The sequence below is a fragment of the Arachis duranensis genome, chromosome 7, assembly GCF_000817695.3.
Source record: "Arachis duranensis cultivar V14167 chromosome 7, aradu.V14167.gnm2.J7QH, whole genome shotgun sequence".
Classification (NCBI taxonomy): Eukaryota; Viridiplantae; Streptophyta; class Magnoliopsida; order Fabales; family Fabaceae; genus Arachis; species Arachis duranensis.
The window spans coordinates 54,475,071-54,481,263 of record NC_029778.3 but is presented as its reverse complement, the minus strand read 5'-3'; the positions used below and the strand labels follow the sequence as shown (position 1 = coordinate 54,481,263).

Genomic DNA, 6,193 nt, shown 5'->3' with positions numbered 1-6,193 from the left:
ACCCAATTATGTGTCTGTGGCATGTATGTATCCGGTGGTAATACTGGAAGACAGAGTGCTTTGGGCCACGGCCAAGACTCAATAAGTAGCTATGTTCAAGAATCATCATACTTTACTAGGAGAATCAATAACATTATCTGGATTCTGAGTTCCTATAGAAGCCGATCATTCTGAATTTCAAAGGATAAAGTGAGATGCCAAAACTGTTCAGAGGCAAAAAGCTAAAAGCCCCGCTCATCTAATTAATACTGATCTTCATAGATGTTTTTGGAATTCATTGCATATTCTCTTCTAACTGCGTTGGAGACATTCTGGGCTTTTCAGCAATGTATAATAGTTCATACTTTGCCCGAGATTTGATGGCCCAAACAGGCGTTCTAAGTCAGCTCAAGAATTCTGGCATAAAACGCCGAAACTGGCACAAGAATGGGAGTTAAACGCCCAAACTGGCACAAAAGCTGGCGTTTAACTCCAAGAAGAGTCTCTACATGAAAATGCTTCAATGCTCAGCCCAAGCACACACCAAGTGGGCCCGGAAGTGGATTTTTATGTCATTTACTCATTTCTGTAAACCCTAGCTGCTAGTTCTCTATAAGTAGGACCTTTTGCTATTGTATTTTCATCTTTTAATCACTTTAGATCTTAGGATCATCTTTGGATGCCTAGTCCTTAGATCATGGAGGCTGGCCTCTCGGTCATGCCTAGACCTTGTTCTTATGTATTTTCAACGGTGGAGTTTCTACACACCATAGATTAAGGTGTGGAGTTCTGCTGTACCTCGAGTATTAATGCAATTACTATTGTTCTTCTATTCAATTCAGCTTATTCTTCTTCTAAGATATTCATTCGTACCCAAGAACATGATGAATGTGATGATTATGTGACGCTCATCATCATTCTCACTTATGAACGCGAGCTTCAAACTCGCGATTGTGGGGCGTTAGTGACTGATGCAAAAGAATCACTGGATTCTATTCCAACCTGATTGAGAACCGACAGATGATTAGCCGTGCTGTGACAGAGAGTGTTGAACATTTTCACTGAGAGGACGGGTCTGTAGCCATTGACAACGGTGATGCCTAACATACAGCTTGCCATGGAAAGGAGTAAGAAGGATTGGATGAAGACAGTAGGAAAGCAGAGAGATGGATGGGACAAAGCATCTCCATACGCTTATCCGAAATTCCCACAAATGAATTGCATAAGTATCTCTATCTTTATTTTATGCTTTATTCATAAATCACCTATAACCATTTGAATCTGCCTGACTGAGATTTACAAGATGACCATAGCATGCTTCATACCAACAATCTCCGTGGGATCGACCCTTACTCGCGTAAGGTTTATTACTTGGACGACCCAGTGCACTTGCTGGTTAGTTGTGCGAAGTTGTGATAAAGAGTTGAGATTGCAATTGAGCGTACCATGTTGATGGCGCCATTGATGATCACAATTTCGCGCACCAAATATTATGTTGGATGGTAACTTAGGAAGGGTTGTTTCCAATGGTTTTGACAATGTATGCTTCACTCCTTTGTGTTCTTCCTTGACTACTTCCACCTCTCGGCAAGCTTCTTCAACTTTAACCTCTTCCTCTTGGTAGCTTTCTTCCAATTCAATTTCTTCTTCATTGCTTACCAAGGGTATAGGAGGTTGTGTATTTTCTTCTTTGGCCTCTATTTCATGTCCAATGCGAGAGGATTCAATTGTGGATAAAAATTCTTCAATGATTGAATCCATGTCTTCCAATTCTTCATTCATGACATGCTTTGGAGGTTGCGCACCCTCCTCAACATCAAATTCAAACTTTTTGGAAGGATGCTCTATGACTTGAGATTCCCATGGAGGTTCTGCATCTCCTAAGTCTTCAACCATTTCTTCCTCTTCAACAATTATGGCTTCCTCTAATTATTCCAATACAAAGTCACATTTCTCATTTTCCACCAGAGTTTCTAATCTCTCCTTCATGCTATGCTCCTCATTAGATTCTCCACATGTGGTCATGGGAGTACTTTGAGTGTCTAAGCATTGGGAGGCTAGAGTATTTACTACCTCGGTCAAGGTAGCCATGAATTCTAGTGCCATCCTTTGCATCTCTCCTTGCCCTTGAAGAATAAGACCAAGGGTGTCATCCATTAGAGATTGGAGTGGATATAAGGGTTCACGATAGGAAGGTGGTTCATCTTGATAAGAATATGGAGATGGTGTATGTGAGAATGTTGCTTCTTGGGAGTAATTATATTGGAATGTGGATGGTTCTATAGGTTTTCTTTTATAGTGGTCACAAGGGGGGAGTAATTGTATTTTCTTTGCACAAGTTTACTACACTCCTTGGTTAGCACCACTATTTCATCTCCCTTCAGGGCCTTCTTTTAAAAGATTACACTTTTCAAACAGGCCATATAGGGAGGTTTCTTTTCCAGCACCTCAACAAAAAAGATATTTACTTGCAACTTCCTGAGGAATGCCAAGAATTGAGCAAGTTGCTCATCCTCAGTCTCCTTTTGCACATTTGGAGAGGGTTGTTCTTCAGGCTCATTCATCTCCATAATGGCGTGTATAAGTAGACTACTAGTCTCCTCCTGAGCCTTGTTCTCCTTCAATTCCTCAACAACATATTTCTCCTTGGATTCGGCCTCTTCTCCCATAGTGAGGGCTTTGCACTCTTTCCTTGGATTTACCTCTGTGTTGCTTGGAAGAGTGTTAGAGGGTTCCTAGGGTATCCTCTTACTCAACTGGCCCACCTGTATCTCTAAATTCCGAATTGAAGATTGAGCATCTTCCATAAAGATATGAGTGGACTTAAAGAGGTTAGAAACTATGGTGGCCAGGTCAGAGAGGTTTTGTTGAGGCATTTCCATCTGCTGCTGAGAGGGTTAGAACTGTCTGTTATTGAACCTATTTTTATTGGTTCCACCCTGATTATTGAAGCCTTGTTGAGGCTTCTACTGATTTCTCCACCCGAAGTTGGGGTGATTCCTCCATTCCTGATTAAAAGTGTTTGAATAAGGATTATTATTGGGATTTCTGGAGGGATTCCTCATGTAATTTACTTCCTCCATGGTGATCCAAGCATTGTCACCAGCGTCTCCTTTATAGGATGCATCTTGAGTATTGACAGCTGAAGCTTGCATCCCACTTAGGTGTTGGGAGATCATGTTGATTTACTGAGACATGAGCTTGTTTTAGGCCAAAATGGTGTCTAATGTGTCCACCTCCATGACTCCTCTCTTTTGAGTAGTCCCAGTGTTTACAGGGTTTCTCTCAGAAGTGTACATATATTAGTTGTTGGCAATTATCTCAATGAGCTTCTGTGCTTCCTCAGGTGTTTTCTTCATGTGGAGTGAACCACCTTCAGAGTGATCCAGTGACATCTTGGACATCTCAGAGAGGCCATCATAAAATATCTCCAACATGGTCCACTTTGAGATTATGTCGGGAGGGCATCTCCTGATCAACTACTTGTACCTCTCTCAGGCCTCATAGAGGGACTCTCCCTCTTTCTGTCTGAAAGTCTGGACTTCAACTCTAAGCTTACTCAGTTTCTGAGGTAGAAAGAATTTGGCCAGAAATCCATTGACCACCTTCTCCCACGTGTCCAGGCTCTCCTTATGCTGAGAATCTAGCAATAGCTTTGCTCTGTCCCTTACAGCAAAAAGAAAGAGCATGAGCTTCTAAACCTCGGGGTTCACTTTATTTGTCTTAACAGTATCACAGATCTACAGAAATCATATATGAACTTGTTGGGATCCTCCTGTGGGAGTCCATGAAACTGACAATTCTGTTCCACCAGAGTGACCAGTTGAGGCTTGAGCTCGAAATTATTGGCACCAATGGCAGGTATGGATATGCTACGCCCATAGAAGTTAAATATGGGTGCAGTTTAAGAGCCAAGCACCTTCCTTGCGTCTCCTCCAGCGTTTGGATTGGCAGCCATAGTTGTCTCTTCAGCTTCCTTCTCAAAAGATTCTGTGAGATTCTATTTGGCTTTGCAAGGTTGAGCTTGTTGAAGGGTTTCCTTATCCGTGTTCCTTCTCATAAACAAGAAGAAACAAACCAAGAAAAGGAAAGGCGGGGTCTCTATGTCAGAGTATAGAGGACTCCCTGTGAGAAACTCTAATAAAGAAATTGATGTGTGAAAAATGATCCAACACAAAACTCACCGGCAAGTGTACCGGGTCGCATCAAGTAATAAAAACTCACGGGAGTGAGGTCGATCCCACAAGGATTGAAGGATTGAGCAATTTTAGTTTAGTGGTTGATTTAGACAAGCGAATCAAGTATTGGTTGAGTGGTTTATCTCTAACAGAAGCTAAATTGCTTGGAATGTAAAGGGAGAGGGGAGAATTGCAGTAAATTAGAGGACAGAAAAGTAAAAATGCTGAATCTTAAAGAACAAAAAATTAAACGACTGAAACTTAAAGTGCAAGAAATGTAAATTGCAATAACTTAAAATGCAAGAAATGTAAATTGCTTGAATGGAAAAGGGGAGTTGAGGACTGGGAATTCAGAATTTCAGCAAGGGAAATTTAATTGCAACAATTAACAAAGCAGAAGTTGAATTAGAAAGAACTAGAGTCTAAACAGAAATGAAAATTGACTTGCAGCAGAGGTTCACAGAAGAACCAAAAGAAAAAATGGGATCTCAGGACTCAAGAGACTAGATAGCAAAGTCTAGATCTCAATTGCCTTCCCAGATCCAAGTCCACAAAGCAATTAACAAGAAATTGAAGAAGAAGCAGTAAAGTAACTGAAATTCAACTAAATTATGCAGAAGAAGATTTAAAGAGATTTTGAATGGAGATTGAGACAGAATTTCCTCAATTCTTCACACCCAAAACTCAAAACAAGGAAATTAAAAGTGCCCAAGCAAGAACGAGGAAGAAGAGAGATCAATTCTCCTCCCCAATTCTCTGAAATCTCAGTGAAGTCACCAAGAGAAGTCCCAAAGTTCAAAAATAAAATTCAAAGCTCAAAAGAAAGATCCAAGTTCAAAAGTAAAGGAAAAGGTCAAAAGTCCAGTAAAAGGTCCTAATTACATCAAACTATCTCCTATTTATACACTTTCTATTCTTGGATCTTAGGATTTGGATGGGCTTTTGATTTGGTGAAGGAATGAATTTTATTGGATTTTTAATCCAATTTTAGCCCATGAAGAAAGTAGCTCCCAGGACGAGGGCAGGGCAGAAAATTGTGCATCTGGCCCATGGTGTGTGCGTGTGGTGTGTTGGTGTGTGCAGGACGCTGCCCTGCCCTCGCGGAGGGCAGGGCAGAACTTTTTGGTGCGCCAGATGCGTGCTGCTGGTGCTGCCGAGTGATGCCTGTGCGCCAGAATGATGCTGCCGAGCCTTCCCTTGGTGCGCCAGAATGGTGCGCCTATGTGCATCACCAAAATGCTGCCCTGCCCTCGCGGAGGGCAGGGCAGTGTTTCCAAATTGAAACCCCGTGTTCGATCCTTGTGTGACGCGCACGCTACTTCTTTTCTTTGATTTTCTTGGCACCAAAGTAATGCTTAGTTTCTTGTTTCCTCATGGTTCCGTGTTCGACCCTTGTGGCAAGCAATGATGAACTTTTTCTTTGAATTTTTCCTTTTGGTGAGCCCGATACTGCCCTTGAGGAGGGCAGGGCAAGGTTTTTCTTTTCTTTGATCCAAGGCAAAATTTTGTGCTCTGCCCTTGTCGTGGGCAGGGCAGCGTTGCCTCTCTTGGCTTGCCTGCTCATGTTGCCCTCCTAGAGGGCAGTGTGCCCTTGTGGAGGGCAATGCTTGCTCCCTCCTTTATGCGCCACGCCTTTTTCTCCTTGGGCCACGCTTTCTTAAGCCACGCTTTCTCTTTTCTTCTTTTCTTCACCTACAATCAACCAAAACAACTACTCAAATTATCACTAAATTCACAAGGCTTATAAATCAATTAAAATTCAATTAAAATTAGCTTAAACCTCATGAATTAACATCAATTTCATGGTAGTTGCTTGATTTAAAGAAGTTATGCATTTTCATTCCAAATCTCTTACTTAGGATGCAAGAAAGTGCATAAAGACTAATAAAACAAGTGAAATTAGCTTGAAAAATGGGTATATGATGACTTGTCATCACAACACCAAACTTAAATCTTGCTTGTCCCCAAGCAAGCATCAAAACTAAGAGAAAATGAAATGAACAAGAAAAGAACACATATCCTTATTAGGCATATAG

General features: G+C 41.4%; 1 non-coding gene across 1 annotated transcript; it reads left to right on the top strand.

Annotated features, from left to right (window-relative positions):
- Positions 1–3,427: 3,427 nt before the first annotated feature.
- LOC127740909 (small nucleolar RNA R71) lies at positions 3,428–3,536 on the top strand. The gene has a single exon (XR_008001765.1). It is a non-coding gene; the product is annotated as a small nucleolar RNA R71 (small nucleolar RNA).
- The last annotated feature ends 2,657 nt before the right edge of the window (positions 3,537–6,193 follow it).